The sequence below is a fragment of the Lepidochelys kempii genome, chromosome 5 (genome assembly GCF_965140285.1).
Source record: "Lepidochelys kempii isolate rLepKem1 chromosome 5, rLepKem1.hap1, whole genome shotgun sequence".
Classification (NCBI taxonomy): domain Eukaryota; kingdom Metazoa; phylum Chordata; order Testudines; family Cheloniidae; genus Lepidochelys; species Lepidochelys kempii.
In genome coordinates this window covers 73323877-73343788 of record NC_136384.1, presented here as the reverse complement: position 1 = coordinate 73343788, position 19912 = coordinate 73323877, and positions in this window count along the sequence as shown.

The following is a 19912-nucleotide window of genomic DNA, read 5'->3' as shown; positions in this document are numbered from 1 at the left end:
ATATTTTAGTTACATCATATTCACACTCATTAGCATATTTTTATAAAATCATATAGAGTGCAACGTCACAACAGAGTTTTCAAATCCATGGAAAGAGGGTGCCTTGGAAGCGTAGACTTCTATAATTCTGTGAAGGAATAGAGACTAGTTACAGGCAAAGTTAATTTGGATAAATTAAGAGCCAGTTCAAATCTTGAACAGAGCCACACTTTTTGAGGCCCTTCTACAAAAAAAAGGTCAGTTAACTTTTAAAAACATTTCATGAGCCTTTGCATTTTCTGGGATAGAAAGTAGAAATCCTTAACTTTCACAAAGAAATCCGTGTTTCTAACTGGAAATATTGGAAACTTTGGGTTTTTCTCACCAAGCTTTACAGCCTTGCTTCTAAACCAAAGCAGTTCAGACAGGTGAGAAACTTTATTTCACCCAAACCTCTGATGCTGAAAGGTCAGCCAAAATAAATTGATTGGCACTAGTACTGTGGGAACAAATCGTGAAGTCCTTGCTCAGTTCCTGACCAGGACCTGATCCTCCACTGCCTGGCATCTTGTATAGCTATTTACCTGTGCAAAGGGCGTGTAAAATTCAGCCATTCTCCTTTGGACAGGGGTAAATGACAACTACACAAAGGACAAGCTGGTGGAGAATCAAGTCTCAGTTATTACAGAGGCAACATTCTCATTCATAGTAGGAACTGGATATAGACTTCAGGATTTGCCCCTGTGTGAATGAAGAATAGAATGGATGCAGTTTCAACATTTCTTGTGTGGGAGGGTTATCATGGGGAGTGAAGCTGACCCATCTGGGGTGGTAGGTCAGCAGCTGAAGTAAATAAAATCATAGTAACTTCAAATATTTGCAGCTATTGTAGCATTTCAGAAATACTTTCATAAACTCTGTTACCTGGCAAAACCCAGTGGAGAGTGAGCAATATTCTCTGCAATCAAAGAGCAGGACCTTGGGAAGCAAAGCACATTCTCTACAGACACACAGCAGGGTGGGAGGGTCAGTGAATTTTAGGCAGGTAGAAGGTCTGCATGTAGGCCACTATCAGCAGGGTCTTGGGGAGAGATGGTTAAACATTCTTCAGTTTCTGTAAATAGGTTAGCACTGGACTCTGGAAATTATTTTCATGAAGAAGGGGCAGCATCGTTATTCATGAGCCATGTAGTTATAAGTGGCTAATGAGGGCATCCCTATTGAGCATAGGTAAACTTTATATCTGCAGTATAGTTATTTAAGCAATAATTGACATGCAAGGCATTTCCTTGGATTAATGACCAGCTGTGTGGAATTGATGTCCCAAATTACAGCTGATAACCGTTAACCCAAGCAGATAATTAATCCCCAGAAATGCCCTGTGCTTAGATTGTTATTGCTGTTATAGACTGAACATGAAAATAAACAAGCCAATGGGGCCAAATTCAGGGCTTTGGTATCAATGGGTATAACTGTCTTTGAACCCATTGACTTCAGCAGAGGTGCAACTGCTGACACCAGGCCTGAGTTTGACCCCTGGATGTTTTTTTGTGAAGGACACAATTTTAATTGTATGTATAATACATTTCTGTAGAATTAATGTCCTGTGAATTAGCCAGTCATATTGCTTGAAACTTCTCTTGACGCTGTGTTCAGCTGACACATTTTGGACACATTCTGCTCTCATTTACAGTGGGGTGACTCTTGACTCAGTCTACTGAAATCAGTTGCATTAGTGTAAATGAGAGCAATATTGGCTTCATAAGCTTCCTATCTCTAACGCTTAGTTTTATCTTTGGTGTTTGTGCTGGTGCCAAGCTCTGTTCCCTCTTAGCTGTGCGCATGTGAACATCCAATTTGTGGATAAATTGGAGAGAGTCCAGCGAAGGGCAACAAAAATGATTAGGGGACTGGAACACATGACTTATGAGGAGAGGCTGAGGGAGCTGGGATTGTTTAGCCTGCAGAAGAGAAGATGAGGGGGGATTTGATAGCTGCTTTCAACTACCTGAAAGGGGGTTCCAAAGAGGATGGCTCTAGACTGTTCTCAATGGTAGCAGATGACAGAACGAGGAGTAATGGTCTCAAGTTGCAGTGGGGGAGGTTTCGACTGGATATTAGGAAAAACTTTTTCACTAAGAGGGTGGTGAAACACTGGAATGTGTTACCTAGGGAGGTGGTAGAATCTCCTTCTTTAGAGGTTTTTAAGGTCAGGCTTGACAAAGCCCTGGCTGGGATGATTTAACTGGGAATTGGTCCTGCTTCGAGCAGGGGGTTGGACTAGATGACCTTCTGGGGTCCCTTCCAACCCTGATATTCTATGATTCTATGATTCTATGCACACAGATCCTAAACCCCGTGCACATGGCGGAACACCACGCCCACTACAATTTCCACAGAAGAAATTTTTTGCGCACACCGCCTGTCAAAAATTAGAGGGAACATTGGTGCCAAGCTCTGTTGAGCTGGCCTTTAAGTGGCAGTAAGTGGGAACAGAGGGAGGGGAAAAAACAGAAGAGAAAAGTGAAAGCTAGTCAAAGTGTGTGGGGGTGGGGCGAGCGTCTGTAACCCTCATAGATTTTTCACGTACACTCAGGGGAAAAGTTTAGTTCATTTTGTTTCTGTCGGGGTCAGATGATTAAATAATTGAAGGTATTTTACTCAGGGTGTTTTCAGATGTCATGCCTATATTAGGATGAATTCAAACTGGAACAGGTACAGAGAAGGGCTACTAGGATGATCCGAGGAATGGAAAACTTGTCTTATGAAAGGAGACTCAGGGAGCTTGGCTTGTTTAGCCTAACTAAAAGAAGGCTGAGGGGAGATATGATTGCTCTCTATAAATATATCAGAGGGATAAATACCGGAGAGGGAGAGGAATTATTTAAGCTCGGTACCAACGCGGACACAAGAACAAATGGATATAAACTGGCCACTAGGAAATTTAGACTAGAAATTAGACGAAGGTTTTTAACCATCAGAGGAGTGAAGTTTTGGAATAGATCGTTTGCCCCCACTGCTTCCCTTGGAAGGCTATCTGGCTTTAAGATTAAACTCGATACGTTTATGGAGGAGATGGTATGATGGGATAACATGGTTTTGGTAATTAAATATTCATGGTAAATAGGCCCAATGGCCTGTGATGGGCTATTAGATGGGGTAAGATCCGAGTTACCCGGGAAAGAATTTTCTGTAGTATCTGGCTGATGAATCTTGCCCATGTGCTCAGGGTTTAGCTGATCGCCATATTTGGGGTCGGGAAGGAATTTTCCTCCAGGGCAGATTGGAAGAGGCCCTGGAGGTTTTTCGCCTTCCTCTGTAGCATGGGGCACGGGTCACTTGCTGGAGGATTCTCTGCTCCTTGAAGTCTTTAAACTACGATTTGAGGACTTCAATAGCACAGATATAGGTGTGAGGTTTTTTCTGTAGGCGTGGTGGGTGAAATTCTGTGGCCTGCGTTGTGCAGGAGGTCAGACTAGATGATCATAATGGTCCCTTCTGACCTAAATATCTATGAACCAAAACACTTGAGCTGAACATCCCTAAGATTGGGATGTGTATTGGATTTTTTTTTTTTTCAATCTGAAACAAGTTTCGGATCTGAATTTTGCAAATGTCCGCTGTCTTTGTCATCCACCAAACAAATACTGCAGATCTGAGCATGCTTGAAAGCTGGCATGTTCAGAATTCAGATCTGGATCCAAATGTTCTGTTCTGAGCCTATCTCTAGTGATTTAATAGCTAAATGTTTTAAGAATTTAAAACACATTTAAAGTTTTGAATCTTCATCACGTTTGTTGTAAACTTGCGTGAATCTCAACCATCTGCTCTTATGCCTCAGTTGATCAAATTTCCCCATGCAGGTCCCATATTCATTTTAGCTTTCTGAGGGGAGAGAAATCCATTTGCCTGTCTGACAGGCGTAGCTGGATATCTGAGAGGGAGCTAGCATCTTGGGACCCAGCATACACAGGGGATGACAGCCCATTGTTTCTGCCACATAAAAAAGGAAGGTGACTCAGTAGAACTACACCATTAAAATGGTTTATGGAAGCGAAAAAATGATTAAGTGACTTTGATTGTTAACGATCTCCTGAGGGAAATCTTAGTGTTCAGATTTGTGTGTTTTATTATTGACAGCTCTATACAAAACAAAAGGGAAGGAGGGATACATCATCAGATACAGACAATATATACTAAATACAAATCATCCATTACTTAACCATATAGAAACTCTAGATGAGCTCAGAAAACCTCATAATGAAGACTTGACAGCTCCACAAAACTATGAAAAATATTTATAGAAGAATATTCTCGTACACATTCTCGTACACATGTATTTTCAATAGAAAACATTCTGTTGATCTACCACATACTATAGTCTGTTTTGTTTTTCCCCCTCTCATTTGTTACTACTAAAAATATTAACATGAAAACAATATTTTTGTGGCTTTGGGGATTGTCTCCCTCTATTGTTCCATATATTCCATATTGTTCAGATCACTGTATATGACCGTGATTGTGGTGCAATATGCAGATCTTAATTATGACTCTGAGAGAGGAATAAGCAGCAGGAGCAGAGCAGGCCCATTAGGCAACAAAGGAATGCAGATGTCCATAGCGATATAAATAGGAAGGATAAAGAGCCAAAAATTCCTTTTACATGCATGCAGTATCAGCAGAAGTTTCTAAGCAGAATGTTTGCAAAGCTTCTTTTGAGACTTCTGCAGCTCTTTTGGGAATAGTCCGGAGGGAATAGATGATAGACATGAACAAATGCTAGCCTGGAATAAAAGGCACTATGGATTATTCTTAAAGAATCTTGTTGTGTAGGTGTCCTTTCTGTGAATAATGTCCTATAAAAGGACTACATCCCTATGTTATTATTAGGGAAACGGTGGGTGTAATTAGGCTGAGATTTGGAAGCAAAATTTGGGAACATCCAATGGAGGAGATGAAAGGATGGCAAGGCCAGTGGTGTGATAGAAATTGAAAGGGAGGGGAAATTTGAAATCTAAACCTGGATCCAGCTTCCCAAACTCTGGCATCCAAAATTGGATCCACACTTTTGAAAAGGCCCCCATCCCGTTTTGTCCCACCCCATATTTCAAAACCCCAAATTTTGTGATTTGAAATGTAGAAATATCTGAATTTTGCAGCTTGGGGCATCTCTACTTTAAATCCTTCCCCATCCTACCATGGTTTCCTCCCACCTACTGGAGACTCTGAAGCCTTGAGTGCTCTCACTTCTTCCTGCATGAGGCTTGAATGGCAGCAACATCCTTAGCTGAGATTAAGATCCAGATGTCTCTTAGAACTCTGTTACATACCAAAATTAATGGCTACCATGGAAGTGGCATGCGGCAGAACTGGTACTTGAAATACTGCTTCCGCAAAAGGCCATGATCTGGATTTGAATACCAACTTCCTTGCATGACAGCGCTTGGCCTTACTATTAGAATATTGGGCTACTTAAGAAACACTTTTTTAGACACGTGTTTTTATGCTGTAAATCGTAGTTCTCACCCGGATTGAGTGCAGTATTGGTTATGTTTTCTCTGCACAAAGAGGAAAGTAGGAATATTATCAGTTTTCAGATTTAGGAAGACCAGGAAAGAAACGTAAGTGTTCAAGAGAAAGCAAAAGGGAACAGTGTGTGTAACTGGCTTTGTAAAGCCCATCGTGAATTGACTCTCTGCTTTCCTGCCTCACATAGGAAGGGAGGCTCCTTATAGTTAGAGGTGCAGTGCACAGAAACCAGAATCATAACATCTCTCTATTTATGTAGCTACAAACAGTGTCCGACACAGGTCACACCAGGGGTTTACTAGGAGAGTTCTTGTTTCTATATAAAAGTTTTCCTATTCACACACTTAATTCATAGAGATCAGAATGACAGGTTTCAGAGTAACAGCCATGTTAGTCTGTATTCGCAAAAAGAAAAGGAGTACTTGTGGCACCTTAGAGACTAACCAATTTATTTGAGCATAAGCTTTCGTGAAATACAGCTCACTTCATTGGATGCATCCGATGAAGTGAGCTGTAGCTCACGAAAGCTTATGCTCAAATAAATTGGTTAGTCTCTAAGGTGCCACAAGTACTCCTTTTCTTTTTAGAGATCAGAATGACACTTTTGAAAGATCCATGTGCTCAATGGACTGGTGTCCCTATTGCCAAAGGCACTCTCACAACTGGCAGCAAGATGGGGCCCATGGTATCTGTGCCTGCATGAAGACTAAGGATTGAGTGTGCATGGAAACTGAACCTGAGGAGGTTCCTTTAGGTCAGAGTTGAGAAGGTACGTTTTCCTTACTGTATCTGTTATGTTGACATTGGTCTAGAAGAGTCTGAGTCTGACACTTTCAGAACCACCAGATTTGCGGAATGCTTTGAGGGGAAAAAGAAGATGGTTCTGGACATGGGGTTTGTTTTGTAAGGGAAGTGTCTATATTTAATATGTACTTTGCATTCTTGGTTTAAAAATTGTGACCATTTTACTGATTATCTTTTTAGATGGAATGTAATTTCCTTAATATCAAATAGGAAAGAACATAATGAGTAGTATGAGGGGTCTACCATCAATCCAACATTGGCCCTGCCCCCGACTATTGAGCCCTGCCCATCTGTCACACTAAGACCCACCCCCTGGGGTATTACTTCCGGGGTCAAAATGGACACATGACTGGAAGCAAGGGGTGACGTGATCCCTCTAAGAACTCATCCCATCATGTTCTACCAATTGAGACAGTTTCAGCCCCAGAGCACATCCCCAAGAGCAGTTTTGACCAAATTGAGCAGGTTCTGGGGTGGGGTGACGTGCACAAAAGAGGGTCATGGGACCCCTCTAAGAACTCCCACCACTGCCCTCTACTCATTGGAGTGGGTTTCAGCCCCCTTAAGTTGTGCCAGAAGAGAAATGTGTACCAATCAGAATAGGTGTAGCATGCAGGTCTAGGCAGGAACCCCCCAATCTCTGTAGCTCAATAATTGGCTGGCCGGCAGCACCACCTCTGTAAGTCCTAGCACCACGCAGAAGAGGCCATCTGATTTCAAGAACGTGTGTTTCAGAAACCAGGGAAACGCTGAGAGGAAACCTGGTCTCCTTCACCACCACCACCGTGAGAACATCAGAATTTGTTTTAGCTCCAAGGGCCTTTGACCCCCTTCAGAAAAAGTGCTACATCAGCGACAGTTCCCAGGAGGAGGAGGGAGGGGCCAAGAGGAGCCCTTTTGCCCAGCTGTTGATGGATATGCCAGAACCAGAGACTCAAGCGCTTGTGAGAAGACCGACTAGCATGATGGCTTCTCATCATCCACCCCCCGGAGGAGGAAGGCAATCGCAGCTTATGGGAATCACTGGTGGACAAGGTGAATGGAGAAGACATTGCTCAGGTAAATGAACAATTAAGAAGTGACAGTCAAGGATAGGGTGTAATGGGATAGGAACTGAGCTGGGGATGTGTAAATCTAAAACAACAGGCATGGGTCTATGGTTGTTTTCTTAAAATCTCTCAACAGCTCAACAGTGCCTCTCTAGAGGACCCAGACAGCATTGCATGAGACTGTGAAGATGAATCGGGCCCATCTTGTTTTTGCTCAATGCTGCTACAAATCGCTGATGAGGACGCCAAGAAGGATGGCTGTATGGATTTAAGGAGGACCCTTGGCATAGAACTAACTGACCCTGTGCCACGTCGTGAGTGTAAAAAAGTCATGTGGTCTATTGCACACATTGCTGTGGATGCTGTCCTTAATCATTGCCTTAGGGAGAAGCTTTTTGAAGATTGTGAGGGCTTTGTCATAGGCACACCAAGCCAATGGCACCATGACTTGGACTTCAGAGGCTATAAACTGCAAGCTCTGGGACCTCTGTGCTGACCTGTTTGGAAAGCTTATTAAACAGTCGTTATTGCCGCAGGTTATTCTTTGCAGTGTCTGTGCCTAACCCAAGAAAATTTAGCACAAGGGGTGACCTTGGTAAATGCTGTACAAAATGCTCAAGACACTAACAGTGTTTTAAAGAAAATGACCAAACTGGAGGATACCTGCTTAGTGTGTTCTATTGACTGTCTGGTTCACACAAAAAGTTACAGAACCATGCTTAGGAAAAAGCAATCTAAAAGGATTAAGCTGCATTTCTGAGTTTGCCTTGGATTTTCTGTCACCTTGGGCAAGTCACAGAATTGCTCTGTGCCTCAGTTTACCCATCTGTAAAATGGGGAATAAAAAATAAGCATGTTTACTACAGATGGGTTTTGTAAGGCTAAATTCATTGATGTCATCATGATGTGTGCTCCTCATGGGAAGGTGTCCCTGGAAGTGCAAAGAATTATTAATCTGAACACCCGCTTACAAAACCTGCCCAAATAAAGATGACATATTTTATCTGGTCTACTCATCTTATCAAAGACCGAACCAAACCCTGTCGTGTTACCGAGCATTGTGTTTACACCACCTTGACTGCTCTCTTTGTATATTGTTTACCCCTCACCTCTTTTAGATTACGAGCTTTCCAAGGCAGGGAGCATGTGTGCTTTTTATCTGCATAGCGCTTAGCATGTTGTAGAGGCTACTGGAAACAAACACAATAATAATAAGGGCAATATGAATTCAGAACAATGTGCCTGATATAAAACCCACTGCAAGTCCATAGTGTCTCTGCTGTGTTCAGTGGACTTTGGACCGGGCCTTAATCTACCTGTAGCACTTTCAGGTTCTTGGAGTTTTTAGTCTTTTTCTAGTAGAGAGGATTTTTCTTCACCCACAGAATTCTGAAGCAGTTTGGCTTTTATTGTAAAAGTTCTGTACAAATACTCTTCTTTATTCCAAGAAACTTTCAGGATTCTTTATGACCCAGGAAGAAGCTGCTGAGTTTTATGATGTGATCTGCGTAGGAGGTTGGCATTCTGATGAAGATGAATGGGTTGGGAAACAGTCATAGATAACCTTTAATGCGAAAAAAGTGGACAACAAATATGGACAACAAACCAAGGAGACCTCCCTTTGTATGAATAAAATGCCCATCAACTATATGTGGATGCTAATAATTAATAAGAGCTTATCTAAATTGGCACTGCCTTTTGGGCACAGAACCAGCAGATTTGCTGACATTAATAAAATTGATCTGCATTACATTGCTCCATAATGATTACCCAACTAATTAACCCTTTTTAGTCCCAGCAGTCCCTTTACACGTCATATCTAAAGTTAAGAATGCATATGTATTTTTGACTTCCAGTACCCAGAGGGCAGGATTTGAACGTGGTTCAAAAAAGAACTAGATAAGTTCATGGAGGATAGGGTCCATCAATGGCTATTAGCCGGGATGGGCAGGGATGGTGCCCTAACCTTGGTTTGCCAGAAGCTGGGAATGAGCGACAGGGGATGGATCACTTGATGATTACCTGTTCTGTTCATTCCTTCTGGGGCACCTGGCATGGGCCACTGTCGGAAGACAGGACACTGGGCTAGATGGACCTTTGATCTGACCCAGTGTGGCCGTTCTTATGATGCACTTTAAATATTCAAATGTTGGGGAGGCCAAATATTTATTATATTGCCTTTAGAAAAGTAAGTTTAAAAAGTCACTGTACTCTTGGTAGAATGCATATGTATCATTTTTCCAGTGAAGTACCCAGGGCAGAACTTTGGCCCAGAAATCTCTTCCGTCTGAGGAGCGTACAGACACAGCGGCTAAGCGAAGGATAGGGTTTCATGTTTCTTGTATGCAAGCGTGTGTTTGCCTTTCGGGGAGCTGCAGGGTGTTCAGCACCTCTGAAGATCAGCCTACTTTTATTTAGGATGCGTGCTATGGATTTAGCAGCTTAACTTTGTGCACCCAGCACTGAAACCTGTGTTCTGCGTTTAATTACCTGCTTCGAAGTGGTCTGTAATAAGCTGCATTCTGCAGGACTGAAGAAGGTGAACTTAACGCAGCACTCCCCCATTCTTGAATTTTCTTCTGGATTTTGTGGTCTGAGGCTTAAAAATGACACATGAATCTACAATGTTTGAAATGAGAGAGGGTCTAATTTGTTTCGCCCGGAACTGATGCTGTCCGTAGATCAGCTAATAATGTTGCTTTAAAAACAGCACAGTTAGCACTCTCCCTTCTGGAAGTGAAGTATGTCGCTTTTATGATAAGCCTAGTCTCTGCTTGGACAGCAAGAATGAAGAAGTCTATATCCTGGTGTGTCCCATGTGGCAATGTGATTTGCTGGCACTGTACCAGAATGTTTTGTGCTGCACATATCTGCGAAGGCTTTTGGTTTTCCATGTAGTTCACCTTTAAATGGAGTGAAGTCCCTCTTCTGTTGCAGAGGTAGCTACCATTTTGTATTCAGAAGCAGCCTGCTGTTCAGAAGCCTCATACACTGTGTGCTCTCCTGGGGCCCCTCTTTGTGCACCTTTTTGTGGTATTCCCTTAATGTAAAGTAAAGGTTGTTCTGAGTAAGCGTGAATGGCTGATCTCTGTGCATAGAAAAACATGATGCAGATGCTGCCGTCAGATACAGAAAGTCCTTAAGAACATGGACTTCTCAGTAGAAGGAGACAGCTAGAGGATTATCATTATTCAACTGAGAATCTCACAGTGATGTACAAATATGAACTAAATAGCAGCTATATTTAAAAATTAACAGATTCACTTTTGCTTTGGGAAATGGGACTCTATCAAGTTATATAAAATACATGGGAAAGTGTTTGTTTGGTAACAGTAATTGATCTTTATGATCTTAGCAAGTCTTGTTAAACTCTTAGAAACAGGTGTTTAATAATTGGGGGTTTTAATGAGATTGTGTTCAGAAACTGTGAAGAAATTGAGAGAGATCTCTAGAATGTAAATGAGAGGTAAGGAAATTTTATCACAGAGGATAATTTAAGACCATATCTGCAGGGGGTAGGTGGGGGGAAGCCTTGAAAACATGCTAAGTGAGAAAGCGAGAAACAAGAAAGGTCTTGTTTGTATTAATGTGTTTTTTTCTTCTCATGAATGAATCAATAAGAGATTAGCTTTTAAGATGTTCTCTTTGATTCTGGGCCTATGAAGCACCCACGAAATAGGGCAGCACCACTCATTTTAAATGTGCTTTTAGTAATGGAACAGGAATAACAAACAGTGGGATGACAGGCCTTTTGCAGACTTTCAAACATGAGACACCTGGTTCAGCCAGTGGCTGAGGCCATCTCATACAAGAAGAGTTCTCATGGGAGAAGGTCATATTAAATCCATTGGTATCCTCATATTTTTGGTAGCCAAACTCCCGTATTGTCTGATTGCTACCTAGCCTGATTACAATAAAAGTGCTGAAGACAAATTTAAAGGTTCACTGTTCACTGAACCCTCAGTTATCCAAACATAATGGTGGGATGTGAAAGGAGTTCCCATAAATGCAGCATTGCAGATGCTGGGGGTGTTTCAGAGTAGGATTGTTTTCAGATAAACAAGGATTGGATAATTGAGGTTTCACTTTATTTTCATGATGATGCCAAAAATGCATGTGCTCTGGGCCCTAATACTCTGGGCCCTAATACTACAAGGTGCCTGAAAGCCTCTGGAGAGGTGCTGAACAACCTCACCTACCACTGACTTCACCAGAAGTGCTCAGCAGCACTCCTTTGGATCAGGCTCTGTGTTTTCTTCAAATGAACTATGTCTTTTACGGCTTTCAGTGACTGACTGACGCTATTCCATTTAGGATGAGCAGACAGGCAGAATTTGAGAATGCAGCATCACAAGATGTATGTAGTGTTGTAGCCATGTTGGTACCAGGATGTTAGAGAGACAAGATGGATGAGAGGATCTCTCTTATTGGACCAACTTCTGTTGCTGAGAGAGACAAGTTTTTGAGCTTACACAGAGCTCTTCTTTTGGTCTGGGAAATGAACTCAGAGTGGCACAGCTAAATACAAGGTGCAACAGATTGTTTTGTATAGTTAGCACACGTTTCAAGGGACAATTCAAGGGGGAGTGGTTAACTAACACCTCTTCAGTCATAGAGGGGACAGGAGGGGGAAACAGTGTATGTGCAGTAGCGTTAGCGGATTATAGCTTGTTGTAATAAACCATAAATCCAGTGTCTTTATTCAGTCCATGATTTTTAGTATCTAGCCAAGTTATGAATTTATGCTCCCAGGCTCATCTTTTGAAAGTGTTGTGCAGGTTTCCGTGGAGGATGAGGACCGATAGATCAGGTATAGAGTGATCACTTTGTGAAAACTGTTCACCCACAGGTGATAGGGTGTTCTTGTCTCTCATCATTTTTCTGCGCGAGTTCATTCAAGAGCATAGTGATTGTCTGATTTCACCCACATAGTTGTTGTTGGGCAATTAGTGTATTGGATGGGCACATCACCTATTCCAATAGATATGTTTAGGACTCACGATCTCAAAGTATGTTGTGGGGGGTGTTGATTATCACAGTAGTGGAGATATGTCGACAGGTTCTGCATTTGTTCTGGCAGGGCCTAGCTCCATCTTAGAATCATAGAATATCAGGGTTGGAAGGGACCCCAGAAGGTCATCTAGTCCAACCCCCTGCTCGAAGCAGGACCAATTCCCAGTTAAATCATCCCAGCCAGGGCTTTGTCAAGCCTGACCTTAAAAACCTCTAAGGAAGGAGATTCTACCACCTCCCTAGGTAACGCATTCCAGTGTTTCACCACCCTCATAGTGAAACCACCCTCCTAGTGAAAAAGTTTTTCCTAATATCCAATCTAAACCTCCCCCACTGCAACTTGAGACCATTACTCCTCGTTCTGTCATCTGCTACCATTGAGAACAGTCTAGAGCCATCCTCTTTGGAACCCCCTTTCAGGTAGTTGAAAGCAGCTATCAAATCCTCCCTCATTCTTCTCTTCTGCAGACTAAACAATCCCAGCTCCCTCAGCCTCTCCTCATAAGTCATGTGTTCTAGACCCCTAATCATTTTTGTTGTTTTGTTTTTATACAATCTTGAGTTGGTCTGATGAGCTTTAAAAGGTTGGGGGGTTCAGAAGAGCAGGTTTCAGGATATGGTCCCCCACCAAGTATGGGTTTTAATTGTTTAATGATGCCCGGTATGGGTTCCAGTGTGGGGTGGCAGGCACATCACAAGATGTGCAGTTAATCAATTCTGGCCCTGTTAGTAGGGGGAAACGAAATCCAGTATAGTTTATTGTACTGGAGTATCACAAGGATCAACAGGACAGAAGAAAATTAAAAAAAATCAAACTATCTTTGGTAGGTTTGGGAGAAGTGTAGTAACCTGCCCCAACAATCCAATATCCCGATCCATCCAAGCTTGTGTTTGCCTTCACTGCACTTCTCCCTGCAGGAAGGACTGCTGCAATTTGGGGCAGTAAATGTACTCCAGCTTTTCATTCTGGGTAAAGCCATTTTCTTCTTCCTCCATCACTCTGAAATCTTAACTCCCTTTAGATACTTCCTTTCCCTTGTAGGGCAGGTTTATACCAGAAAGTTTGGCTGGCATAGCTATGTTGGTTAGCAATGCATTTTTTTTCTGACATTGCTATGATGGTAAAATCCCTAGTGTAGATGCAGTTATATTGGTATAAAAATGCTTATACTAGTTGGGGAACTCACATAAGTTATACAGCATAAGCATTTTTATACCAAATATAACTGTCCCGTAGATTTGGGAGCTGGCTCCCAATTCAAAGCTGACTCCAAACAGCATGATTGCTTGCTTTTGAAGCTAGAGGTTTTCAGCATCCCAAAATATTACCTCCGTGATGTTCCTGAACCTTACTGGCCTGGGACTGAGACTTTTCAAGCCATTTCAGAATCTGGGACTCTTTGGCACATGAGTACATGGTTAGTTCTCAGTTTAAAATTGCTATTTGCTGATAAAAGCTCTTTGGAAGAGTGTAACTTGGCTAAAACATGTGTATGAAACATTTGGTCAGACTGTTCCTGTTATCTACACCCCAGGTGACCATTTCTTGCTGTCTCTTGTCACTATCATACTGTGGGGTGGCCAAGGAGTCTGCATAAATTGAAGACAGGTGGGAAAAAATAGTGACTTTTTTTCATTATTCTGCCCCTTGTGTAATCAATTACACCAGTGCAATGTGGATGTGAAGCTCTATTCAATCACAATATCAATATTTCACACTCACTCTTTGTGCAGGTGTAAATGATTGTGTAAGGTACAGGGCATCAGGGAATCAGGCTCCAAGGCTTTCCTTTTTTTAAAATTTTCTTTTTTGCCTAAATATTCTTTAAATTTTTGTCTCCTACAGATGCAGTAGTATTTTTTATTTGTATTACTCTGGTGTCTAGGAGACATGTCATGGACCCAAGACCCCAACATACTTGGCATTGTAAAAACAAAACAAAATGATGGTCCCTGCCCCAAGAACCATACTACATGAATATAAGAGCAGACAGGATGGATACAGAGAGGAGAGTATGAGGAAACAATGAGATAACATATGTCAGCATTGTGGGATGTGCTCTCAGCTCACCAGAAGATACAATAATTCCATCTCAGTGAAAATACACATATGTTATGAAATGGACAAGAGATTTGAAGTTTTGAAAACCTTCTGATCAGACTATAACCTTCACCAGGGAGTGAGTGCCTGGAACAAGTGCAGAATGTTTAACAGAGATCCACGGTAAAGATCAGAGGGGGGAGTTTTGCTCACATGGCAATATGTATGGGGTTCAAAGGTAGAATTGGCATTATGTCTAGCAGGCTGTTTGATATTGATTTGCCTCAGGAGTGTACTTAACCCACTGACTTTCTGCTTCTACTTTCATCTTGATTTGATTTTTGTTTTATTTCTTTCTCTGAAGAATTTTTCTTCTTTGCCTTGTCCCATCAATTGCAGTCGGTGGCTCTTGTTCTTCATCTTCAAGTGTTTTTGTTGAGCTAGTCTTTCAAGCTGACCCCCAACCTCCTTCATGTCCTCCTTCAGTGTCTTTTTTAGGTCTTCCTTGTGCTCTTTGTCCTGTGACCTCACTAGGTCTTGTATTCTTTGGTGAAAATATTGCACATCTCATTGTCTCACATGACCCAGCCATTTTGGTCGATACTCCCTCAGCTTTTCCATTATGGAGGTTATCTGTCTCAAGGTTCAACCATTTCATCATGTAGCCTATTAGCTCTCATCTTACTCAGCATCCACCTGAGTAATCTCCTTTCAGCAGTGTGATGTCATTGTTTTCTCTTCCTCATTGACCAGCATTCTGACCCATATGCCATGGCTGGCCTCGGGATATCTTGTACATTTTGCTCTTTAGTTTATTTGGCATATTTCTATTGCAGAGAATTCGTATCAGCTCCCTCCATTTACACCAACTGTTCTTCATGCAGCTCCTAACATGTGTATTCACATTCCCATCGTGGCTCAATACTGAATCAAAGTATTTCAATTGCTGCATAAACTTTAATTCTATGCCAGCTAGTTTTACTATCGTCTTGTCCTCTCAATGAAGCATTGCCTGTGTTATCTCTTTGTCAGCTGATTTGTAAGCCATATTCTTCTAATGCAGCCCTCTATAGTTCTAGGTTCTTTTTCCATTTTTCTCCATGGCATAACATAATGTCACTAGTGAAAAGCATGCTCCATGGAGCTTCTCCCTTAATCTTATGTCAGTTTTTCGATAGTAATTAATTTTATCCTATTTTTGAAGATAAAGTGCTCTCCCAGGCAAAATAATGTGGGGGAAAGGTAAACACAGTATCATGGGGGGCAGGGGCAGGTGGAAGCAAACTGGTTTACAAGTTCATAGGTGAAACTCCTCACACTATTTGTTGCCAATTTTATGTAATGGGAGAAGGAAAAGGGGAGCAGTAAAAGAGAGACTACAACAAAAAATCAGTCTGGTCCAAATTCTGCTCTCATTGACACTAAGATAAACCCAGAGTAAAGCAAATGAAGTCAAATTCCTGTGTAGAATGAGCAGAGGGGGAAGAAGTGGATATAGAAAGCCCATACTCCCACAAGGTACTCCAACTGCAGCAGGATAGGAGTCCCACCTAGTGCCCCAGGTCCCTACTGAGCAAGGTACTTAAGCACATGCGTGACTATAGGCACATGAGTATTCTTATTGATTTTAATGGGACTACACATGTGCCTAAAGTTTTAGCGGATGCTTAAATACCTTGCTGAACTGGAACTCCAGAGAGAACATTTCCTATGTACCCGCAGATGGCTTGGTCTTTAATCTCAGATGGTGTTAACCCATCATCATTTTCCTTGAATGGACACACCACACAAGGGTAATATTTTTGGGGTGGGGGGGTGAGGTTGCACTCCATACTTTTATAAAAATGTATTTATAAGTGTGGATATGATGTAACTGGAATATGCTTTATGCAAAAGGTCTCTTATACGGTATCATTACAAAGCTTATAATCTACTGAGTGTGGTCATCCTATTTGTATGAATGTATCATTTTTGTATCTGAAACTAGGAATATGAAATATAACTCTGAGGTCCTATTGTAATTATGCAAAGTGTGAGCCATTAATAGTCATTTGGAATTTTGATGGCTCCCATTATCCAGGACATTTGGTTGTAAATGGCTCTGTTTACTTGTAAGACTTCTTGTATATGTGTGTGCCAGCGAGTGGCCAATGAAGTCTCACAGGACATGTGATTATGTCACCTGAACTGGAATCTATCTTTAACCTGGTGCTTTTCCATTTAGAAGGAGGGGTGGGAACCCACAGAGAGACAAAGGATTCCCGCCTTGTGCCAAAGCTATTAAAGGGGGTGGAACAGAACAAAGAGGGTCCCAGTCATGTGGAATCCCCTGCTTTTCACCTAAGATGCCTACTGGAACTAACAAGAACTGTACCGGGGAAAGGATTGGGCCCAGACTAAGAAGGAGTCTAGTCTGTGAAAGAAGCTTATTGAAACATCTCTGAGGGTGAGATTTACTTGTATTCAGTTTCTCAATGTATTAGGCTTAGACGTGCGTGTTTTTGCTTTATTTTACTTGGTGACTTACTTTGTTCTGTCTGTTATGACTTGGATCCACTTAAATCCTACTTTTTATTCTTAATATCACTTTTGTTTATTATTGAACCCAGAGAAAGTGATTAATACCCGGGGGAGCAAACAGCTGTGCATATCTCTCTATCCGTGTTATAGAGTTTGGAAAATTTATGAGTTTACCCTGTATAAGCTTTATACAGAATAAAATGGATTTATTTGGGGTTTGGATCCCATTGGGAGCTGGCTGTCTGGGTGCTGGAGAGAGGAATACCTGCTGAGTGGCTGTCAGTTAAAGCTTGCAGCTTTGGAGACATAGTTCAGACCCTGGGTCTGTGTTGCAGCAGGCTTGCGTGTCTGGCTCAACAAGACCGGGTTCTGGAGTCCCAAGCTGACAGGGAAAACAGGCTCAGAGGTAGTTTCAGCACGTCAGGTGACAGTCCCAAGGGGGTCTCTGTGACCAAACCCATCACAGGGGGATTTGGCTAAGACAAAGTCTTCATTATAAGGGGTAGCACTTCTGCATATTGCATCTCCAGATTAAGGAGCAATGTCAAAATGGCATTGACCATGGCAAAGTACCAGCTATTAGGAGATATCACTTTGGGAATTTGTATTGTGTGCCAAATTCTGCTCTGATTTATAGCAGTTTAACCCCAGAGTAACAGCATTAATATTAATGATCAATAGTATAACTGCACATACCTAATTTTGAAAAATCTAGCTCTATATTCCCATTTGAGATTCAAAGAGATTATTGATGACATTGAGTGGTGGTCAAAGGATGTAAGGGTGTCCATTCAATTCAGTTTGTAGCTCATATTTTAGACATATATATTTTTTGGAGACAGGAAACCAGTATCTTATCAGTGTTTATAACAGTGTGAAAGAAAGAGAACCTTGCTAATTTTTAATTACAAGGGAATTAATGCTCTGTGACAACACTGTAACCATTGTGTGAGTATCTAGGAAAATTAGATTTGCATCTCACTTGAAATGTAGCTTCTGCTCGATTCATTTGAACCTCAGAAATTATTCATTGCACTCTAGCATTGTGATATGTACTTGAAAATGGCTTGCATACTACATTGAGATGAATAACTTAGAGGCAGTATAAGAAAGGGTCACGCAAAGGTGTTTGGGAAAATATTTTCTCTTGTGTATGTATGAATACAACATAAAAACTTGGTGGCAGCATCCTTGGATTTCATGTTTACAGACTTCAATCATGCCATCACACTCAAATGTTTACCCTGCATTGTCTGTCATACTTTGCCCTTCAGTGCTACTTCAATACTTTTAATGCAATGCTTCAAGAAATACAGTAGTCAGGTTTCCTCTGTATAGCTCACTAACCATTCAAAATTAAGCTAGGTTTTGGCCTTCAAAATATGCTAGAAAATGAATCTTAACTTGCAAAAATAGACTAAGGTTTGAGCAAATGAGCTAGAAGCACCAGGATCACTGTGCCTGGTTGGGTGTATTAAGTAGGGGATTTTTTTTTTCACTGATAGGTGGTTAGTTACTGGACCAGCTAGGGTTATGTTGATTATCATTAGTGAATCTACATTTACCAACCATTCCACACCATGGTACCCAAGATATTGCTATGTTTCCATATACCCAGACTAGGAAATAATTGTGGTATCTGAGATGACTGATGGTAATTGTCTTTCAATGAGCTTCTACTATACTGTCTATCCAAATGGTGGTCACTACTATGTTTGTATCTATTGTGGTGTTGCTCCTTATAGAATATATGTTTTAGAAGATCAGTTGACTTTCATTGTGAAATTATCCATCTTCTAATGCCCTATATATATATATAATATAGGTTTTGGGAGGATGAGAGGGATTTAGGTATATGCCCATTGCAGATTTACATGTTCATTCATTTCTAATGGCTGCTTTTTACTTTTCTAAATTTTTGCAAAGAATAACTGATGTACTAAGAACTACATTGCAGAATCCAGGAAGGCTCTCAGTTTATTTGACTGTGAGACTTTTCCATCATGTTTCCTGAAATTTGGATAAGTGTAAGGGCCAATTAAGTAACTGCAGAGAATAGATGTAGCATATAGGTAAATTACAGTCAGAATTATTGGTTTAGAGATATTAGTCATTTTCTAGCTTCTAAAATACCAGTGATTTGAGATTAGGAGTATAAATAGCATATCTTTACACTGATATTCCCAGGAAAATTTATAGGAATTAATTTGTTTATAGAAATAATGGGTGTGTTCATCAGATTGTTGAAATGTGGTGTAAAGATATAAATGACAGAATTGCTATGGGCAGGAGTATCCTCCAGTGCAGTGGTTCTCAACCAGGGATATGTTGTCCAGGGGGTACATCAACTCATCTAGATATTTGCTTAGTTTTACAACAGACTACATAACGAGCACTAGTGAAGTAGGTACAAACTACAATTTCATACGGACAATGACTTGTTTATACTGCTCTGTAAACTATACACTGAAATGTAAGTACAATATTTATATACCAATTGATTTATTTTATAATTATATAATAAAAATGAGAAAGTAAGCAATTTTTCAGTAACCGTGTGCTGTGACATTTTGTGTATTTTTATGTCTGAATTTGTAAGCAAGTAGGTTTTAAGTCAGGTGAAACTTGGGGTACACAAGACAAACCAGACTCCTGAAAGGGGTACAGTAGTCTGGAAAGGTTGAGAGCCATTGCTCCAGTGCACAAATTTTGGTTTTAGATATGGTCATTTGTAAATGAGGTGATCTCTTATGACGTGTCCAGCAGTGTGCTTATCTTTAAATCAGTCTTTCTCCATAATATGAAGATGGTTTTGAAAACGCTTATTGAGCTCCCCAGATCAATCTCAAATTATGTAAAACTGGTTGGATTAAATGGTTGGATCAACCATGACTGTTTGAAAGTAAATCTTTGACAGATGAAGGCAGATGTTGTGTTGATGGTAGCACCAGTTTGAAAATAGGGTTTCTGTCTCTGA